We start from the raw sequence: 18673 nt of genomic DNA on the forward strand, positions 1-18673 counted from the left end.
AACCACAATACAAGTCTAGAATAACAAGACGGTGTTTACCAGACCTTTCACCAAGTTAACGTTTTGGTAAAAAAAAACCACCAGAAAAAGGTTTGAATATATTGTTTGCGATCTCACGTCTGTAAAATTGGACGTTAAATAAAGCCAGTTCACAACTTCACACGCGGTGTATCGGAGTTTTATTTACAGGCTGAAATTCAAGTGAAATTCAACTGTTTCCTAAAATCCCAGAAATCCAATTGCGTGAGCCATGGTGTCTCAGTAAGTAGGCGCCGGCGCACGAACCAGGGGGCCCAGAAAATTCCCTGGGGATTTTCCAGCCTGGATTCCCCTTGTCAGTAAGTGGCTGCAGTCCTTATTTACGATAGCAATGAGTATAATCACATATTAAACGATGACCATGTCGAGTTGATCATATTAAACGATGTCCATGTCGAGTTGATCTTACGATGACCATGTCGAGTTGATCATATTAAACGATGACCATGCCGAGTTGATCATATTAAACGATGACCATATCGAGTTGATCATACGATGTCCATGTCGAGTTAATCATACGATGACCATGTCGAGTTGATCATACGATGACCAAGTCGAGTTGATCATATTAAACGATGACCATGCCGTGTTGATCATATTAAACGATGACCAAGTCGAGTTGATCATATTAAACGATGTCCATGTCGAGTTGATCATATGTGAGAAGGTAAATAGCTCGAGTAATAATTTATTGTCTGCAATATCACCCCCGATGGAAGCGAACATTAAGTAATAATTTACACTGATCTTTGATCCCAGATAAGAATACCGACAGATCTAATCCTCTTGATAGATATCGACTCCTGGTTGGTGCTTTAATCTGGAGTAAAACAGACCAATAAGTCTGTCTCGCTTTCAATAACGTATTATAATATTAAAGGTGCATTATGTAAGATTAGATAAAGAGCTGGTCGGTCTTGCTACACTGGGGGGGGGGGGGGGGGTGAATGTCCGAAAGGTTAGTGCGTGCGCGTTGAATCAAAAGGTCTGTCATTGAGTCAACTGGCGTGGTTCCGATTCCCCGGTTGTCGGTGACAAGGAGTAGGATCGTCTGTCCAACCTCGTGGGTCTCTCTCTCTCTCTCTCTATCTCTCTATCGCTACACTAGTTCGTCAATCGACAATGAAAAATTTCATACAAATTACTGTATTCTGAGTGAAGTTAACACTGTTTGAAGTTGTGGCATAGATTGTTTATTATCGTAGCAACGGTACTTGACAATCAAGACTAGGTCTCGATTATCCATTTTAAAATTAAATTATTAAATGGCGACCGTGGTTCAGCCCATTTAAATCTTGGCCACCCGATCGCCTAGAGAGTTGATTATAGGATTGTCATGTGAATAAATGTCTAAATAATAGTTTATTCAACATTTGAAGCCAAAAGAAAGATCTGTAATAAGAAGATTTAGCTCTTACATAATGCATCTTTAATATAACGTCTACTGAAGTCTTCAAAACAAATCAATTATATATAGCTGGTTTAAAGAGACACTCCGGTGTTTTTAAAGCGCTAGAATGGATTAGTCCAGAATTGACCTAGTTGGTGTCGAGTGGACGTTTAACCCCATATTTCTCTCTCTCCCTCTGCTGCTATCTATTGTCATGAGGTGGCGGCGAGATCCTCCTCCGAAAATATTTTTGAAAAATCGTGGTTTAAGTGGTTTGTGGCGCACTATACAGCCCCCCCCCCCCCCCACACACACACACCAACAAAAAAACTCAAAATTACACATTTCATAGAAACAGAGTACATGTACAATGTAATTTAGTAGGGTCCCCATCTTCAGGATGATTTCGCTTTGTAAAACTCGCAGTCGTTGCTTCAGGAACATATAAGATCCCCGAACCTGGATCCGCCATTGTTCCCATTTTCATGCGTAGTATACGTGGTATAATTTAGTGGCAAACGTCACCTTTTTGTCAAGTTCGAATTCCAGTCTGGATTAGTATAGTATCTCTGTGTCCTTCAAAAAAGATAAATTTATTCCAGTTGACCAAGCTAAGAAGAGCCTTGGATATTGTTCATCCGGGCTAGTATGTCACGTGTCAGGGTAACGTCTGCAGGAATAACAAATCTTGAGGTTTGATAAGTTCAATTTATCCAAAACACAGCGTGTCCCTTTAAACACAGACAAAACACAGAATGTTTCTTTAAGCAGAAAGAGAAAACACAGAGTGTACCTTTAAATAGAGGCAAAACGTGTAAAGGATTTGTGGCGGTAAAAGCCTATTGTAGCAGACGGCTTAAATATTGATTGATATCGATTAATCGATGACGTTATCTCCCAGACAACTCAACAGATTACTGTAGTTAACATGTCTGTGTTATGTTTGGCTTCGAATGGCGTTCAACGTGGACACTACCTGGGTTCGTCTTACGATGGGGTTTGGCTGGCTCAACTCTCTAATCTATAAGGTCTGTCACTGGGCGTGTGGCTAGAAACAATGACTAGTCGTTCGGAAGGGATAAAACACCGAGGTCTTGTTTACACGTTAAGTTGTACATGTAATACTGCTCTTTACTGTTAGAATTCGAACAACGGGAGGACGAAACGCCGCGATCCGTGAAGAATTTCCGTGTCGTATATTAGGACGCTAAATAGCATTTTATTCCACCCACCGACTTTCGAACGTACGTGTACGCTTGCGTCCAACGACATATATATATATGAACAGGTGACTACGAATCAACTGGCTTACACAATACAATTTCCTTGTTCAATTCTCCATAACGGTGGGAGTGTTGTTGGGGGTTCGGATTGCCGAATGGTTAGTGTGTACGCGTTGTTTCATACGGTCTGTCATTGAGTCAACTGACGTGGTTTCGATTCCCCGGTTGTACGTGACAAGGAGTAGGGTCACCTGTCCAACCACGTAGGTTTTCTCCGGTTCTCCGATTTCCACCCACTGTTAAAGACCCCTACGCGCATGCGAATTATTGAAAAAAAAATAAACCATGTTAGTCCCGAAATGACCTAGTTTGTGTCGAGTGGACGTTAAATCGCATTTCTCTCTTTCTCATAACGGTGTGAGTGACTCATAAAACAAGACTAAATGAAATCTTGTGACTGTATATTATTATACAATATTGACATCCACACGTGTCAACTGTCAATCATAATATTCGTCCTATATCTAAATAACAAAACTATCTGGTTTTTAGGGAAAGGTAAAGAATGTCACATCGATTGTCATGTAAATAGATAATCATTTTGTCATAGCAACCATTAGCCGACAGGTTGATAAGTCAGGTGTTAAAGGGTATTAGAACACAGGTGAAGAAAAGTCGCGATTAACCTTTTGAAGCTTTCAGAGAGAGAGATAGAGTCAGAGAGAAATGGGGTTTAACATCCATTCGACACAAATTATGACATTTCGGGACTTACATATGGTTCAATTTTGTTTCGATTGTTCATAGGGGTCTTTAGCAGTGGGAGGAAACCGGAGGACAAGGTGAAAACCCACGAGGTTGGACAGGCGACCCTACTCCTTGTCACGTACACCCGGGGAATCGAAACCATGCCAGTTGTCTCTGTCGGACTTTATGATACAAAGCGCACGCGCTAACCATTCGGCCTTCCACCCACCCCCACCCCCACCCCCTTTTGACGCTTTGTATCACAGATTTTACCGGATAGGAGATAAAAACCTCCTTTTTAGAATTTAGAGGATTGTTATTGTCCATAATTGATGCCGCTTAAATCATTAGAGGCTGAGATCGCGTAGCATGATTTCCTTGTAGAATATTTGGCCACCACAAAGAGAGTCTAGCCTACCCAGGAAATATCCATTCGGAGTGTGTCGCCTAGGTTGTTGTTCTTCTTCTTAGTGTTAAACGTCCTAACAAGTTTCATGTATCGTATTCAAAGGAAACATACAACAAATGCAAAATCAACAAATAGAACAAAAGAGACAAGTGTAGGCTAATTACAGCCGACTTAAAACTCGATTGGGAATATTTTAAATTTCTTGCCCTTAAAATGTTCCTTTTGGGTTGATTTGAAGTGTTATTTCGGTTAGTGATGGGCTGTGGCATCATTTTCGTGGGTGATTTACCCCCGGATCCTTCCGCCTGCAAATCTTCAATATTCCCCAAAACTTGACAGTCAATAAAAATTACCTTGCAAAAAGGTGATAATATTGTTATTATAAATAGACTGCCTTTATTCGTCATGAAAGTATATAAGAAAAACAATTAATAGTCATAATCCAAATCTTACATCAGATAGGTTTACTAATAAAAGATTTTGTTACGTCATCGTTTTGATATTTACACACGAGCCACCACACCTCCAATGGTTGCTATGGTTGACATGCAATTAACTTGTCTTCAAGAATAAACATATATTCTACAGTGTAGAGCAGCTACTTCAAATACCGTGAATACCTTCCTGATCGTGTTATTTAACAGGCTTGAAGAAAACATGATTCAAGACTTGGTCATAATCATTCGGCAACGTTACGTCGACAATATAGCTTAATTCCCAAAATGGCGGAGTTACAGGTTTTTCGCTGATGATATCGCGATGGACCGACGTTTATGTCACCGAGTTCGGGGTCACTGGGGTTAATTAGTGTCTAACTGGTGCTAAAAGATTGAGGGGGGGGGCTCAATGACGTGTCCAGGATTTTGAGCAGTAGGGGTCCAAAGTGGAGACGGAGACGACGTCAAGTTAGACGTTAGGTCGGGGGGAGCTACCCGCGAATTTGATATATTCAGAAGCTAAAAGACAATATTCCTGCTGTTTTAGGTACATACCTGTATAGGATTACAGTGTAGTGAGCCAAAACGACGGGGGGGGGGGGAGGGCGGACCTCCTAGACCTCCACTCTGGACACGCGCTTGGGAGTAGGGTCTCGAAACGTCGTGTACATTCGGAGATGAATTGAAATACAATAGAGTTAACATAATACCTTTCTGTATCAGTATCGGTAATGATATATATATATATTGTCTGAATTGCTAGATGCAATTTACCCGAACGTATCTCAGAAAATAGTAAAGCATTAATGTAATTACCCTACTCAAAACAAAATATGGCCAGTGAGCGCGTGTGATATAAATATTGGATTATGATCTTATACAGCCGCCCCTCCCCTACCCGCCACACAAACAACACTCCACACACACACAAACACAAACATTATTGTTGTTCAAAAGGAACAATAAATAGAAAGGGAATTCTAGATAACAGCTATACTGACTGTCATAGTTCGGGTGAAATTGATACAAATAGTTTTAACCGAGTCAAATATAACCGTATTTTTACATCACTATTTAAACATTGGTTGTAGTAAGACAACACAAGCCACGTGTTAAACATTCCTAGAATACTATAAAACACCAGTAGTATGTATATATACTTATATTGCCGGAGAGATCAAAGACTGACATGTAGTACTTCATATATTCACATTAATCATTTCAATATAAAACCTTTAAAGGTACGGTCTTCTCATAAGGCCTGGCATTGAGTCAACTGGCGTGGTTTCGAATCCCCAGGTGTACGTGACAAGGAGTAGGGTTGCCCGTCCAACCTCGTGGGTTTTCTCCGGGTCCTCCGGTTCCTCCCACTGCTAAAGACCCCTACGCGCAAACGAATTATTGAAATAAAATTAAACTTTATGTTACTCCCGAAATAGCCCAGTTTGTGTCGAGTGGACGTTAAACCCCATTTCTCTTTCTCTCCCAATGGTTGTATTAGTTCATATATTCCCATTAATCATTTCAAGGTACGGTCTTCCCAAGGGTAATGGAGTTTAACGTTCTGTTCAACTATTGTTCTGCACCATCAAACGGGAATACAACAATCAGTGCACTATGAGGGACATTTTGCCCGGGCAGCAGCTTTCCGTCTATTTTATATACAACGTGTACAAGGTATCTCGGTTTTTTTAATCTCATTCGAACGAATAGAACCTGTCCCTTGCCAGATCATTTTCCTACACCACTAACAAGGGTAACCCACGCCCCATTTATCGCAACAGATGTCGTTTACATAGCAGTATATGTTCACCCCCTTCTAGAACATCTGATACCACTTAACATTTGATGAGTTCACATACACATGATGAGTTCACATAGTATGCTTACTCTACCTAGACCACCCTATACCACTTCTACATATGTTGAGTTCACATAGTATGCTTACTCTACCTAGACCACCCCATACCACTTCTCATTCGAGGAGTTCACATAGTACGTTTACTCTCTCTAGACCACCTCATACCCCTTTTCATTCGAGGAGTTCGTGGGGGTGGATGGCCGAATGGCTAGCGCGTGTGCGTTGTATCATAAGATCTATCATTGAGTCAACTGGTGTGGTTTCGATTCCCCGGTTATACGTGACAAGGAGTAGGGTCGCCTGTCCAACCTCACGGGTTTTCTCTGGGTCCTCCGGTTTCCTCCCGATAATAAAGACCCCTTCGAGCAAGCGAATTACTGAAATAAAATTGAACCATATGTTCATCCCGAAATGACCTAGTTTGTGTCGTGGACGTTAAACCCCATTTCTCTTTCTATGTATACTTACTCTTTCTAGAACACCTGTTACCACTTGTCATTCGAGAGTTCACATAGTTAACAAACGTTTGTTGTTCGTATAGTATATGACAATAAAAGAATTCTAGAACTTTAAAAGAAAGTAACAAAGGCGTTTGTAGGTCTACATTGAATTCAGTGTGGCCTAATTCAACCTTCCATCTTGAACAGATGGCAACCATTACCTTTTGAAACAATAGAGTCGCATTAACCATTCAATTGTTAAAATATTTTCTTTGTTTTCTTTTGATACAAAATATTGAAGTAATTTATTACAATAAAGCTAGACACAACAATCTCAAACTATTCTACTCTTAACAGGAGTATGCACCGCCATCTTTACTTTTGACAGAAGGTCGTCTGTGAGTCACAAATTCTACGTCTGGAAGACTGGTTGTCCCTTGTCAGCGGAGCAAGTCGGGGGTCTTGCGTTCAGGTGGAAGGACAAGATTGTGTGTTCAAATGGGCGTGCACGTAAAAGATCCCTTGGTCAAAAGTGGGTGGAAACACAGATGTCCCCTGTCTGCCCATCCTTATTAACTCAGGCTGTGCAGAAAAGTATAGGATAGGACGTTAAATCTCATTTCCTTTCTACTTCTGATGAAAAGTAATTCAAAGAACGGCCTTTAATGCCAGTCAAGATTTGAAAAACCGTGAATTGCTTTCCGAATTTTTATTATTATTGTTGTTCGATTTATATAGCGCTTCATTACACAGCTGTCTATTCGTTCGGATGGGACGAAAACCGAGGTCCCGTGGGGTTTAACGTCCTACTGTTCTGCTTCTAAACTGGGCTAATGAAGACGGGCATACGCCATACAATGTGCTATGAAGGAAATTTTGCCTGGGCTGCGGCACTATGGCCTACTCTTATATCCAATTCCAACTGTCAAGGGATCTTTTAAGTGCACGCCAAAATATACACGGGACCTCGGTTTTTCGTCCCATCCGAACGACTAGACAGCTGTCCTTATCAAGCCCTCCGTCCTGCATCACTGACAAGGGGAAACCACGCCGGATAAACCCGATGAACTTTCTCGGTCAATGCAGGCTAGCGAGCCATCGTCTTACCCACTTAGCCACCGTGGCTCAGCTACAGATTTATAAAAATGTGGAGTCGGATTGTCTTTGTTATTTTATGTTTTGACGACAAATAAAGAAACCGACTAATTGTTGCATTCCAGAAAACTTTTTATTCATTTAATTGGTATGCTATTTTAATAATGCTGTCTACCAAAACAAGTCACAAGTTTCAATTAACATGAATGCATCTTAGGAATGTTATTATAAAAGTGCATTGACTATTTATAGGCCTTTATAAGAAGATGAATATAGAATATGTCATAGTTAATATTATTCAATAATTATAACACGTTAGTACAATATCGGCGGGAGTTATTTCTTATGTTAAATTATGTGTCAAGAGAACCTTATACTATATTAACATGACCCTTTGGTCTACGATAAGAGAGTGAGAAATGGGGTTTAACGTCCACTCGACACAAACTAGGTCATTTCGGGACTAACATATGGTTTAATTTTATTTCAACAATTCGCTTGTGCGTGAGAAAACCCACGAGGTTGGACAGACGATCCTACTTCTTGTCACGTACAACCGGGTAATCGAAACCACGCCAGTTGACCTCAATGACAGGCCTTATGATACAGCGCGCACACGCTAACTATTCGGCCATCCACTCCCCCACCCCCTCTACGACAAGGATTTTATAATACAGTTGGCGGTTGAAAACCTTAGAATTCTATGTGATGATCCCAATATCCTGGTAAAAATATCTAATCATTTTACCTTAAAGGGGCATTAGATAAAGAGCTGTCAGTTTTCCCTATAATAGTTAAAAACTAGATAATGTAAAGAGAATATGCTGAACATTTCAGTCAAATTGCTCCACTCTGAACCGAGATATTAGCGATTGAATTTTAGGTCTAGCCTCAATCATCATTACTAAAGTCGGTAGATAAAAAAATAGTCTCAATTATCCATTGGATTTAATCATCAATGAACGTCGAGTAGCAGATCGGATGCAAATCCAGTGAAAATCCGACACATAAGATGACATCGAGGGTTGATTAATGTATTTTCGGGTTAGTCTAATAGTTTATATAACATTTCAGGCCTAAAGAAAGATCTGCAAAGTAGCTCTTGCATAATGCATGTTTAACCTCTAAAACCTGTAAGTCCAGATATCAAAATGAATGCTCCAAGTTAAGGGTTAACATCGCTAAAACATATGGTGGCATCGCATACAAGACAACCGAAAGCAAATGAAAAATTGAAATGAACTGAGGTTTAACGTCCTATTGCTCTTCTCTGCTCCGACTGGGCTAATGAAGACACGAACATGCGCCATACAGTGTGCTATGAGGGAAATTTTGCCCGAACAACGGCACTACGGTCAACTCTTATATCGATTTCCAATAGTGAAGGGGTCTTTTACGTGCACACCAATGTGTACACGGGACCATTCATTCATATCATATCCTAGTATATATTATCTATGTATTGTATGTTATAATATAGTACAAGTATATATTATCTATGTATTGTATGTTATAATATAGTACAAGTATATATTATCTATGTATTGTATGTTATAATATAGTACAAGTATATATTATCTATGTATTGTATGTTATAATATAGTACAAGTATATATTATCTATGTATTGTATGTTATAATATAGTACAAGTATATATAGCTATGCATTGTATGTTATAATAATTGTATAAGCATATATTAGCCATGTATTGTATATTTTAATATAATACAAGTATATATTATGTATTATATTATTGTATATTATAAAAATAGTATATATTGTACAAGTATATATTATGTATTATATTATTGTATATTATAATAATAGTATAAGTATATTGTGTTAACCGTTGTAAGTGTATATATCATAACATATGTTGTCAGTCATATCAGACACACCACATGTTTAGTCACATGACCTATTTAATAAACATCGATTGCTAATACATAATACAATGGTAAATAATTCATGTCAATGTATAAGAAACCGGAAGACCCGGAGAAAACCCACGAGGTTGATCAGGCAAAATGGTTCCATGCGAAACGACAAGACGCATGGGTTGACTCGACATGATATGAGATTTTAACGCATTATGTAAGATTAGATAAAGTTCTGGCAGTTCTCGCTATAATAGTTAAACATATAGATAATGAGAAGTGGATTTGATGAAAATTTCAGTCAAAATACTTCATTCCACAATTGGGGGGTTGGATGGCTGAATGGTTAGCACGTGCGTGCTGTATCATAAAGTCTGTCATTGAGTCAACTGGCGTGGTTTCGAATCCCCGGTTGTACGTGACTTAAGGAGTAGGGTCGCCTGTCGAGTGGACGTTAAACCCCATTTCTCTCTCTCTCTCTCGCATTCTACAGTTAGGGCTGTTTGGAGAATAGCAGAGTCTCGATTGTCATTGCTAACGCTGTTGCGTTAGTAAACAAAGTATCGATTATTTTGTTTTGATTAAATCGTTAACTGCCCTTCGTATTTAAATCCGTTGAAATCAGATGGCATCCGTTTTGATTATAGTCTTGTCATGTTAATAAATGTCTCATTAATAATTTATAAGACATTTGAGGCCTAAAGAAAGACCTTCAATAGACAGATTTAGCACTTGCATAATGCATCTTTAAACGGCTTAATCATTGTATTTCGACCAGGTTCATTGTACATTAGAGTTGGGCAATAAACGTAAACAATCAATTAACGGTTGGTGATGCTGCTGCCGGGGCAAGATACTATTCATCTGTGTAAATAGAAAGGGTTTGTTATTGACGATAGCATACGTGTTCGTTTAATGTTTTGGTTTTATTTGTTGTGTACACGGTGACGGGTGGTGGACAGTCTCGCCTTTCCACGGTAAGTCACTGCTCGGAAGGAAACTGTCCGCGCGGTCCTAACCAATGGCTGCTAGATGTTTGTATATTTGTTTGAAAAGATGTTAAAGAGTTTCGGATAGTTTCACAGTATTACACCCCGAATAAAGAAGTTTAATTCACTATTATAATATGTCTTTATCAAAGATACATTATGTAAGATTTAGATAAAGAGATAGAGCCATTCTTGCTATAATAGTTCGTAAATAGATAATGTAAAATGAATAATTTGAAACTTTCATTCAAATTACTCTTTTGCGAGCGAAGATATTAGCATTTGAAGGTTTGACAAGGCGTGTGCAATAGTTTCAACCACCTCACTGGTTGTTCGAAGCTAAATATCGCTCCTCCATTTTTAGATTAAATCAAAATCTTGCTGAACCGTTATAATCTATTTAATGTCGGAGAAATCCGATGCCATCGAGAGTTTATTATGGCCTGGATAAGTTAATTAATGTCTAATTAATAATTTAGAAAAAATTTCAGGCCTAAAGAAAGACCTGCAATAGGCAGATTTAGCTCTTGTATAATGTATGTTTAAGCTAGAGGGAGAAAAAAATCAAAATATTTCATAGAGACCATTTGTTGTGCGGTTTATCTTTTCCTACTAAAACTGGCTTTACACAAATAATCACTGGTCATTTTACCAAAGAACGGTCAGTGATTAGTGGAGCCCGATCTATCTATAAAAGACTAGACAGAATTGTCGGCATCGATTAAATCGGTCTAAATGAGGCTCATCAAAATATATCAACGTATCTGTTTAAATTGGGGGATGGGGTGAATGGCCGAATGTTTAGCCCGTGCGCGCGCTGTATCACACGGTCTGTCATTGAGTCAACTGGCGGGGTTTCGATTTCCTGGTTGTACGTGACAAGGAGTAGGTCGCCAGTCCAACCTCGTGGGCGTTCTCCGGGTCCTCCAGTTTCATCCCACTGTTAAAGACCCCTACGCGCAAGCGAATTATTTAAATAAAATTGAACCATGTTAGTCCCGAAATGACCTAGTTTGTGTCGAGTGGCCGTTAAACCCTCTCTCTCTCTCTCTCTCTCTCTCTGTTTAAATTGAAATAAAATATGAAATGGGGATTAACGTCCCACGTTAAGGGGAAGTGGGCCATGTTCGGTCCGATATTTCTTTCATAATATTGTAGTTCACAAGGGATAAACTAACAATCACCCAACTGACAATTAGCGTGCACGTAAAACATCCACTGGCAGTTGAAATTTAATATAAGAGTAGGCCGTGGTGCCGCTCTCCGGACTAAATGTACCGCTTATGATAATCACTACTCTGTATGGCGTATGCCCGTCTTCATTAGACCCGTCGGAACAGAACAGTAGGACGTTAAACACATTTCATTTCATTTAAATTCTTGTTACAGAATACGTGTATAGCGCCTAACAGGCAGCTGTGTGTAATTGTGTTCTCCAGATTTTTTATCTTTTCTGTGTTTCAGGTTTAGATTTGTCATAAATATTTGCGTGTAGATAAAATGAAATGGGGTTTAACGTGCTAACTGTTCTGCTCGGTTTATATCTAGAATAAAATCCATATAGGAGAACTGCACTGTTAAACACAAACTGAACAAATAATACAAGGAGTCGGGATATATTATATACAATAGTGTTGTAGCATAGAAAACCGATATATTATATTTAACCAAAACATCTGGTCGCTTTCAGCAAATACATAGAAAGGCTTGTAACAATTATTAATTCTGAAGGGTATTGTGATGTTCATAGCTACACTCATTCATTCATAAAAAAAAAATAGACTCGTATTTCATGTTTCTTTATGGTTTGTTGGATGGGTGGAGGTGATGTTCGTATCCCGGCGTGGGTAGAGTACAATTTTTGGGACTTGTGACACCCATGGGCACGCGGTGTCTGGGCCAATCAGCAAACGAGTTGTGTAGACAGCATGGCCACATTGTGTTTGTTTATAATTTTTAGGGGTTTTAAAAAAGGGTTAGGGTTAGGGTTGGGGGTTAGGGTTTCGGACCCCCCCCCCTCCAATATATATTTCACGGCTACGCCTCTGGGGACACCCGGTGCTCAGCGTGGCCTTAGTTCTTCTAATGGGATAAAAACATCGCTGTTCAATTCGTAACAGTTAGAATCTGAAGAAAGAAGGTGGAAACGACGTTGTCCGCCCCCCCCCCCCACAAACACACACACACCCACGCCCCCCCCTCCCCCAACCCACACATATCCCCGCATTGCTCAATGCACGCATAAATACAGAAATGAGGATTACCATGTGCTGGTTTCAAAATGACCGGAGTACTGTGTTTCTACGGAACATTAAGTGGGTCAGATCCCTTGGCAGTTGAAATTCGATATAAGAGTACGCCATAGTGCCGCTGCTCCAGCAATATTTCCTCATAACACACTGTATGGCGTATTTCCGTCTTCATTAGCCCAGTTCGGAGCAGAACAGTAGGACGTTAACCCCCATTTCATTTCATTTCATTTTCATGCGGAACTTTACACCGAAGAACAGTTATGACGAGATATGAAACCGCGGTATATTGTTTGTAGTGATTGATACCAATACCAATGATGAAATGTTACCTGTCAATTCACCTTATAGATCGGTATGATTATAGACTACCTGTGTAAAATATACCTGGGCTAAAATACAATGATTATCTATTGATAGTAATACAGATACCAATAATTCTAAGGTGGGAAGTGTGGGTATGTTTCTATACTAGTGATCTTTACCAGGAATTCGTGGTTTAATCCAACACAAACGACGAGAGCTCGGATAAATTATTACCAATGACCTCTCTTACACAACTCAGCTAGAACACAGAGCATGATCAATCAAAACATTCAAATATACAATAGATTTATAAAAACTGACATAAACAGGTTATGATAAATAAATATTGAATACCTTACCTGTAAGGTAAAAACAGGTAAAATCCAACAAAAATCTAAAATCCCAGGTGTACTATATCACTAGTATAACTACTACCATCGATGACAGTGAAGGTGTATATAATGACAAACTGTGTAAGCCACATACGCTACTAGCACACGCGTCGACGATCTTTTGTTATAACGCTTCAAGTCTAGGCTACATACCAGTATATACCGCTCTATATATGGTATATCTACTATCTATTATAATTATCTCCCGTTGAAAGACTTTTCGTATTTTTTGTTACAGTTGACCTCAGACATAAGCTGCCCCCGGGGTCACGCTATATGAACGCAAGTACAAATAATGTCTCATTCAAAATTATATGTATAAGTCAAGCGGAAAGTATTCATATTGGAGGGTATGAATATAATATACTGGCTGTAACAACACGTGTTGTTGGTGTATTGTATATAGTAGATTTACAGACAATAATAGTCTTTAAAGGGGTTTATTTTAAAGGGACAACATGCCAGTATAAAGTCATATATAGAATTTTAAGGATGTGGTTTATAGAAGTAAATCGAAATTAAATTTGAATTTGGTTTTTAATTTAACTTTATTTTTAAATTGACAACATGTCAGTATAAAGGCAAATATAGAATTTTAAGGGTGTGGTTGATAAAAGTAAATCGAATCTGAATTTGAATTTGGTTTTTAATTTAACCTTTGATAAACATACATTATGGGAGATAAGATAAAGAGCTGTCAGTTCTCACTGTGATAGTTAAAAACTAGATAATGTAAAGGAAATTTGATGTTTATGTCAGTCAAATTGATCCACTATGTACCGAGATTTTAGCGATTGAATTTTCGGCCTAGCCTCGATCATCATTACTAAAATCGGTACATATAAAAAACATAGTCTCGATCATCAATTTCATGATTAAATTATGAATGAAAGTCGAGCAGCAAATGGGATCATAATCCAGTAAATATCGCATGCTAGCGATGCCATCGAGAGTTGATTATGGTCTGGATAAGTTAATTAGTGTCTAATTAATAATTTAGATAAAATTTCAGGCCTAAAGAAAGACCTGCAATAGACAGATTTAGCTCTTGCATAATGTATGTTTAATGTTATAGCTGGTCAGATTTGAAATCCAATTTCTTTACCATTTCAGTGCGTGAACGTGACAAGAAGTAGGGCCGCTTTTCCAACCCCGTGGGTCTTCTCTGGGTCCGCCGGTATCCTCCCACTGCTAAAGACGCCTACGCGCAACCGAATTATTGAAATGAAATTAAACCATATGTTAGTCCCGAAATGTCCTAGTTTGTGTCGAGTGAACGTTAAACTTCATTTCTCTATCTCTCCTCCCGTATTCCATATAACCACTACTATTCGGACCTTTTCCCGTGAGCATGGTCACGTGTGTGGGAAATGAACTGAAGTGGGGTTTAACGTCCTATTGTTCTGCTCCAACTGGGCTAATGAAGACGGGCGTACGCCAAACAGTGTACTGTGAGGGAATTTTTTTCCCGGGCAGCGGCACTATGGTCTACTCTTATATTGAAATCCAACTGCCAACGGATCTTTTACGTGCACGCCAATGTATACACGAGACCTCGGTTTTCGTCCCATCCGAAGAACTAGAAAGCTGTCTTTGTCAGGCCCTCCCTCCTGCACCACCGACAAGGGGAAACCACATCGAACACGCGACTCCAGACTAGCGAGTCAGCATCTTACCCACTTAGCTACCGTGGCTGGAACGAAAAACCCAGGTCCCGTTTACTCGTAAAAGAACATTTGCGAGTTGAAATTCTAAAGGAGTAGGCGGAAGTGCCTCTGTCCGGGTAAGATTTCCCTCAAAGTATACTGCATAGCGTATACCCGTCTTCATTAGCCCAGTCAGAGCAGAACAGTAGGACGTTAAACCCCATTTCATGTCATTTTATTTTCAGTTCCCATACGTTAATCGCCCAATGTGGTGAATTGTGAAATGAATACAATATGACTATCGTATTACACGGTGGGAATATATAAGTATCAAGACACCGAGTGACAGGGATAATAAGGGACAGGATGTTGCTAATATAGAAACATAAAAATAAGTGATGAGAAAATGAGATGTCATTATTATTTTTTTAAATGTTTCAGACATCACTGATATTTGGAAATCAAGAAAAGGGTGGTGATATCTATGAATATACCATGCTGATTTCACGTTTAATAAAATGATATGCCATTATTATTTTTTTTAAAGTGTTTCAAACGTCACTGATACTTGGAAATCAAGATAAAGTTGGTAATAAGTATGAATATACAAACAATACCATGCTGATTTTCACCTTTAATAAAATGCGAGAAAATGTCACTAATTTATAGAAATCAGAGATCGTTGATGAGGCTGTTATACATATTCTGAAATGTGTTGTTTTTTCTTTCCTTTCATCTACAAATAAAATTCGTTTATCTATTATCAACCTATAGTGCAATTGTCTATGATAAAAGGTTGGGGGGTGGGCACAGTGGCTCAGTGAGTAAGACGCTGGTTAGCTAGTCTGGAGGTCACGAGTTTGCTCCCAGTGTTGACCGAGAAAGTTCATTGGGATTTTCCGAAAAGGTTTCCCCTTGTCAGTGGTGCAGGACGGGTACCTGACAAGGACAACTGTCTAGTCGTTCGGATGGGACAGAAAATCGAGGACCCGTGTACACATTGACATGCACAGTGGAATGCGATATAAGAGTAAGCCATGGTGCCGCTGTCCAGGCAAAATGTCCCTCATAGCACTCTGTTAAAGCTCATTTCTTCTTTGTTTTGGCATTTAGTAATTGATCAATTTTGCGAGTCAAATACAAAATACTAACATTAGTGTATAAATGTCGCAATAATGCAGCTCCTCAATACTTATCTGAACTCTTATATGACTACAATCCTATTAGATCACTTCGCTCTCAAAATAAACAGTCACTAGTTGTTCCAAGATATAATTTGAAGTCATATGGGTATAGGTCTTTCAGTTCAGCTGGTCCTAGATTATGGAACGAACTTCCACAACAGATCAAGAATCAACAAACTTTTAATCAATTTAAATCCGCACTAAAGACTTTCCTGTTTCAACAGTTTTACCAGTAGAGCCATTACAAAAAGCGTTTTGAGCATGTGTCAACATGGAGAAGACGCTATATAAAACTTCATTATTATTTATTATTATACACAATTACTGAGTTTAATACTAAGCAACGTTTCAGCGAGGATACTCTCATTTCGTCTTTAACCCACACTAGCGGTTGCCTTTCGGTGTATCATCTAATGAGTATGCGGCCAGTCCTATTTTCAAATGTGGTTTCCCCTTGTCAGTGATGCAGGACGGAGGGCCTGACAAGGACAGCTGTCTAGTCGTTCGGATGGGACGAAAAACCGAGGTCCCGTGTACGCATTGGAGTGCACGTAAAAGATCCCTTGGCAGTTGGAATTCGATATAAGAGTAGGCCGTAGCGCCGCTGCCCGGGCAAAATTTCCCTCATTAGCCCAGTTTAGGAGCAGAACAGTAGGACGTTAAACCCCATTTCATTTCATTTCTTTTTTTCAAATTTATTTTTGGTTTATATTTTAACTACGTCAATAACTGATTTAATTTATGCCATAGAAAAGGGTCTTTTAATAGGCATCGGGGGGGGGGGGGGTGCACTGTCTATATTTACTATGCTGATAGTGAACAAATTCAAATAGCTGATGTAAAAACATTCTGTGTTCAAAACAGGTGTTTTTTATATATTCATTTGATGAAATGATTAGAAATGACATTTGGACCGGTTTCTCACCGAAACCATAACCCTAGAAACCTGTAATGTCATTATTATTATCTTTTTATAGTTCTAGGTAGGGAGGGGTCATTTATTTACAGGCCACCGAAACATATCATTTCAATTCAAGGGCAACCATTTTGACAGCGAATCGTTCATGCAGTTAACTTTATTTCACGGATCGGGGAAGAAATCGAATACCCGTATCGTTTAAAAATTACAAAAAGCAATATTTTTATTATAGCTTTTAGTTATACGATGATGAAAAAAATATAATTACTTTCTGATTTTTAAAAACCAAGTTGTATTAAACAGACCAAAAGGAGAGTCCTCAAGGCCGGGTGGGGTTGATCATAAGGTCTGTCATTAAAGGTCACCGGAAAAGCTTCATAAGTTTTTTTTTTAAAAATAATGCAAGTAAGTATGTCAACATATCCTTTCCATAAGTATTACACGATCCCGAATGTCAATATTACCTGCAACAGGTAAATTTCAACATTAGTAATTTCCGCCGTTCTCCGTGGGTAGTCGTAACTTTCCGTCAATACACAATCCGTGACGTTATTTTAGTCCTTCTGCATTGTTTTAAAAAATGAACTTTTTCCGGCGACCTGTCAAGTGACGTGGTTACCATACCACCCTCATTGGTTTTCTGCGGGTCCTCCCGAAATGTCTAGTTTGTATTTAGTGAACGTTAAACGACATCTCTCTCTCTCTCTCTCTCTCTCTCTCTCTCCATAAAGGCCTACTCACATCGAGGATGAGCTGTCGCCGACGTCTCTCTCTCTCTCTCTCTCTCTGTCTCACTCCCCTCTCTCTCTCTCCATAAAGGCCTACTCACATCGAGGATGAACAGTCGCCGACGGCTAGATTTCTCGTCGGCTATTCACATTCTACGAGAGAGAGAGAGAGGGAGAGAGAGAGAGGGAGAGAGAAATGGGGTTTAACGTCCACTCGACACAAACTAGGTTATTTCAATAATTCGCTTGCGCGTAGGGGTCTTTAGCAGTGAGTGGGAGGAAACCGGCGGACCCGGAGAAAACCCACGAGGTTGGACAGGCGACCCTACTCCTTGCCACGTACAACCGGGGATTCGAAACCACGCCAGTTGACTCAATGACAGACTCTATGGTACAGCGCGCACGCACGTGCTAACCATTAAGCCACCCCCCCCCCCAGAGAGAGAGAGAGAGAGAAAGAGAGAGAGATGGGTTTAACGTCCACTCGACACAAACTAGGTCATGTAGGGACTAACACATGGTTCAATTTTATTTCAATAATTCGCTTGCGCGTAGTGGTATTTAACTGTGGGAGGACCGACGGACCCGGAGAAAAACCACGAGGTTGGACAGGCGACCCTACTCCTTGTCACATTTATAAAAAAAATGTCAAGCATTGGGATCATGTGAGGCATGTCTTTATTTTCTATAATATCTTATAGTTTTATTTTACCATAGCTATTCTGTAGTGCTCACGCAGAGA

At 39.4% G+C, this 18673-nt stretch overlaps 1 long non-coding RNA gene across 1 annotated transcript in view; it reads right to left on the bottom strand.

Moving 5' to 3' along the window:
* Positions 1 to 13768, bottom strand: part of LOC126825542 (uncharacterized) — a 34054-nt gene extending 20286 nt beyond the window's left edge. Inside the window, exon 1 of the long non-coding RNA XR_007682040.2 lies at positions 13422 to 13768. This is a non-coding gene — a long non-coding RNA (uncharacterized LOC126825542). The remainder of the gene's footprint in view (positions 1 to 13421) is intronic.
* Between the last annotated feature and the right edge of the window lie 4905 nt (positions 13769 to 18673).

The sequence above is a fragment of the Patella vulgata genome, chromosome 6, assembly GCF_932274485.2.
Source record: "Patella vulgata chromosome 6, xgPatVulg1.2, whole genome shotgun sequence".
In the NCBI taxonomy this organism is placed as follows: Eukaryota; Metazoa; Mollusca; class Gastropoda; family Patellidae; genus Patella; species Patella vulgata.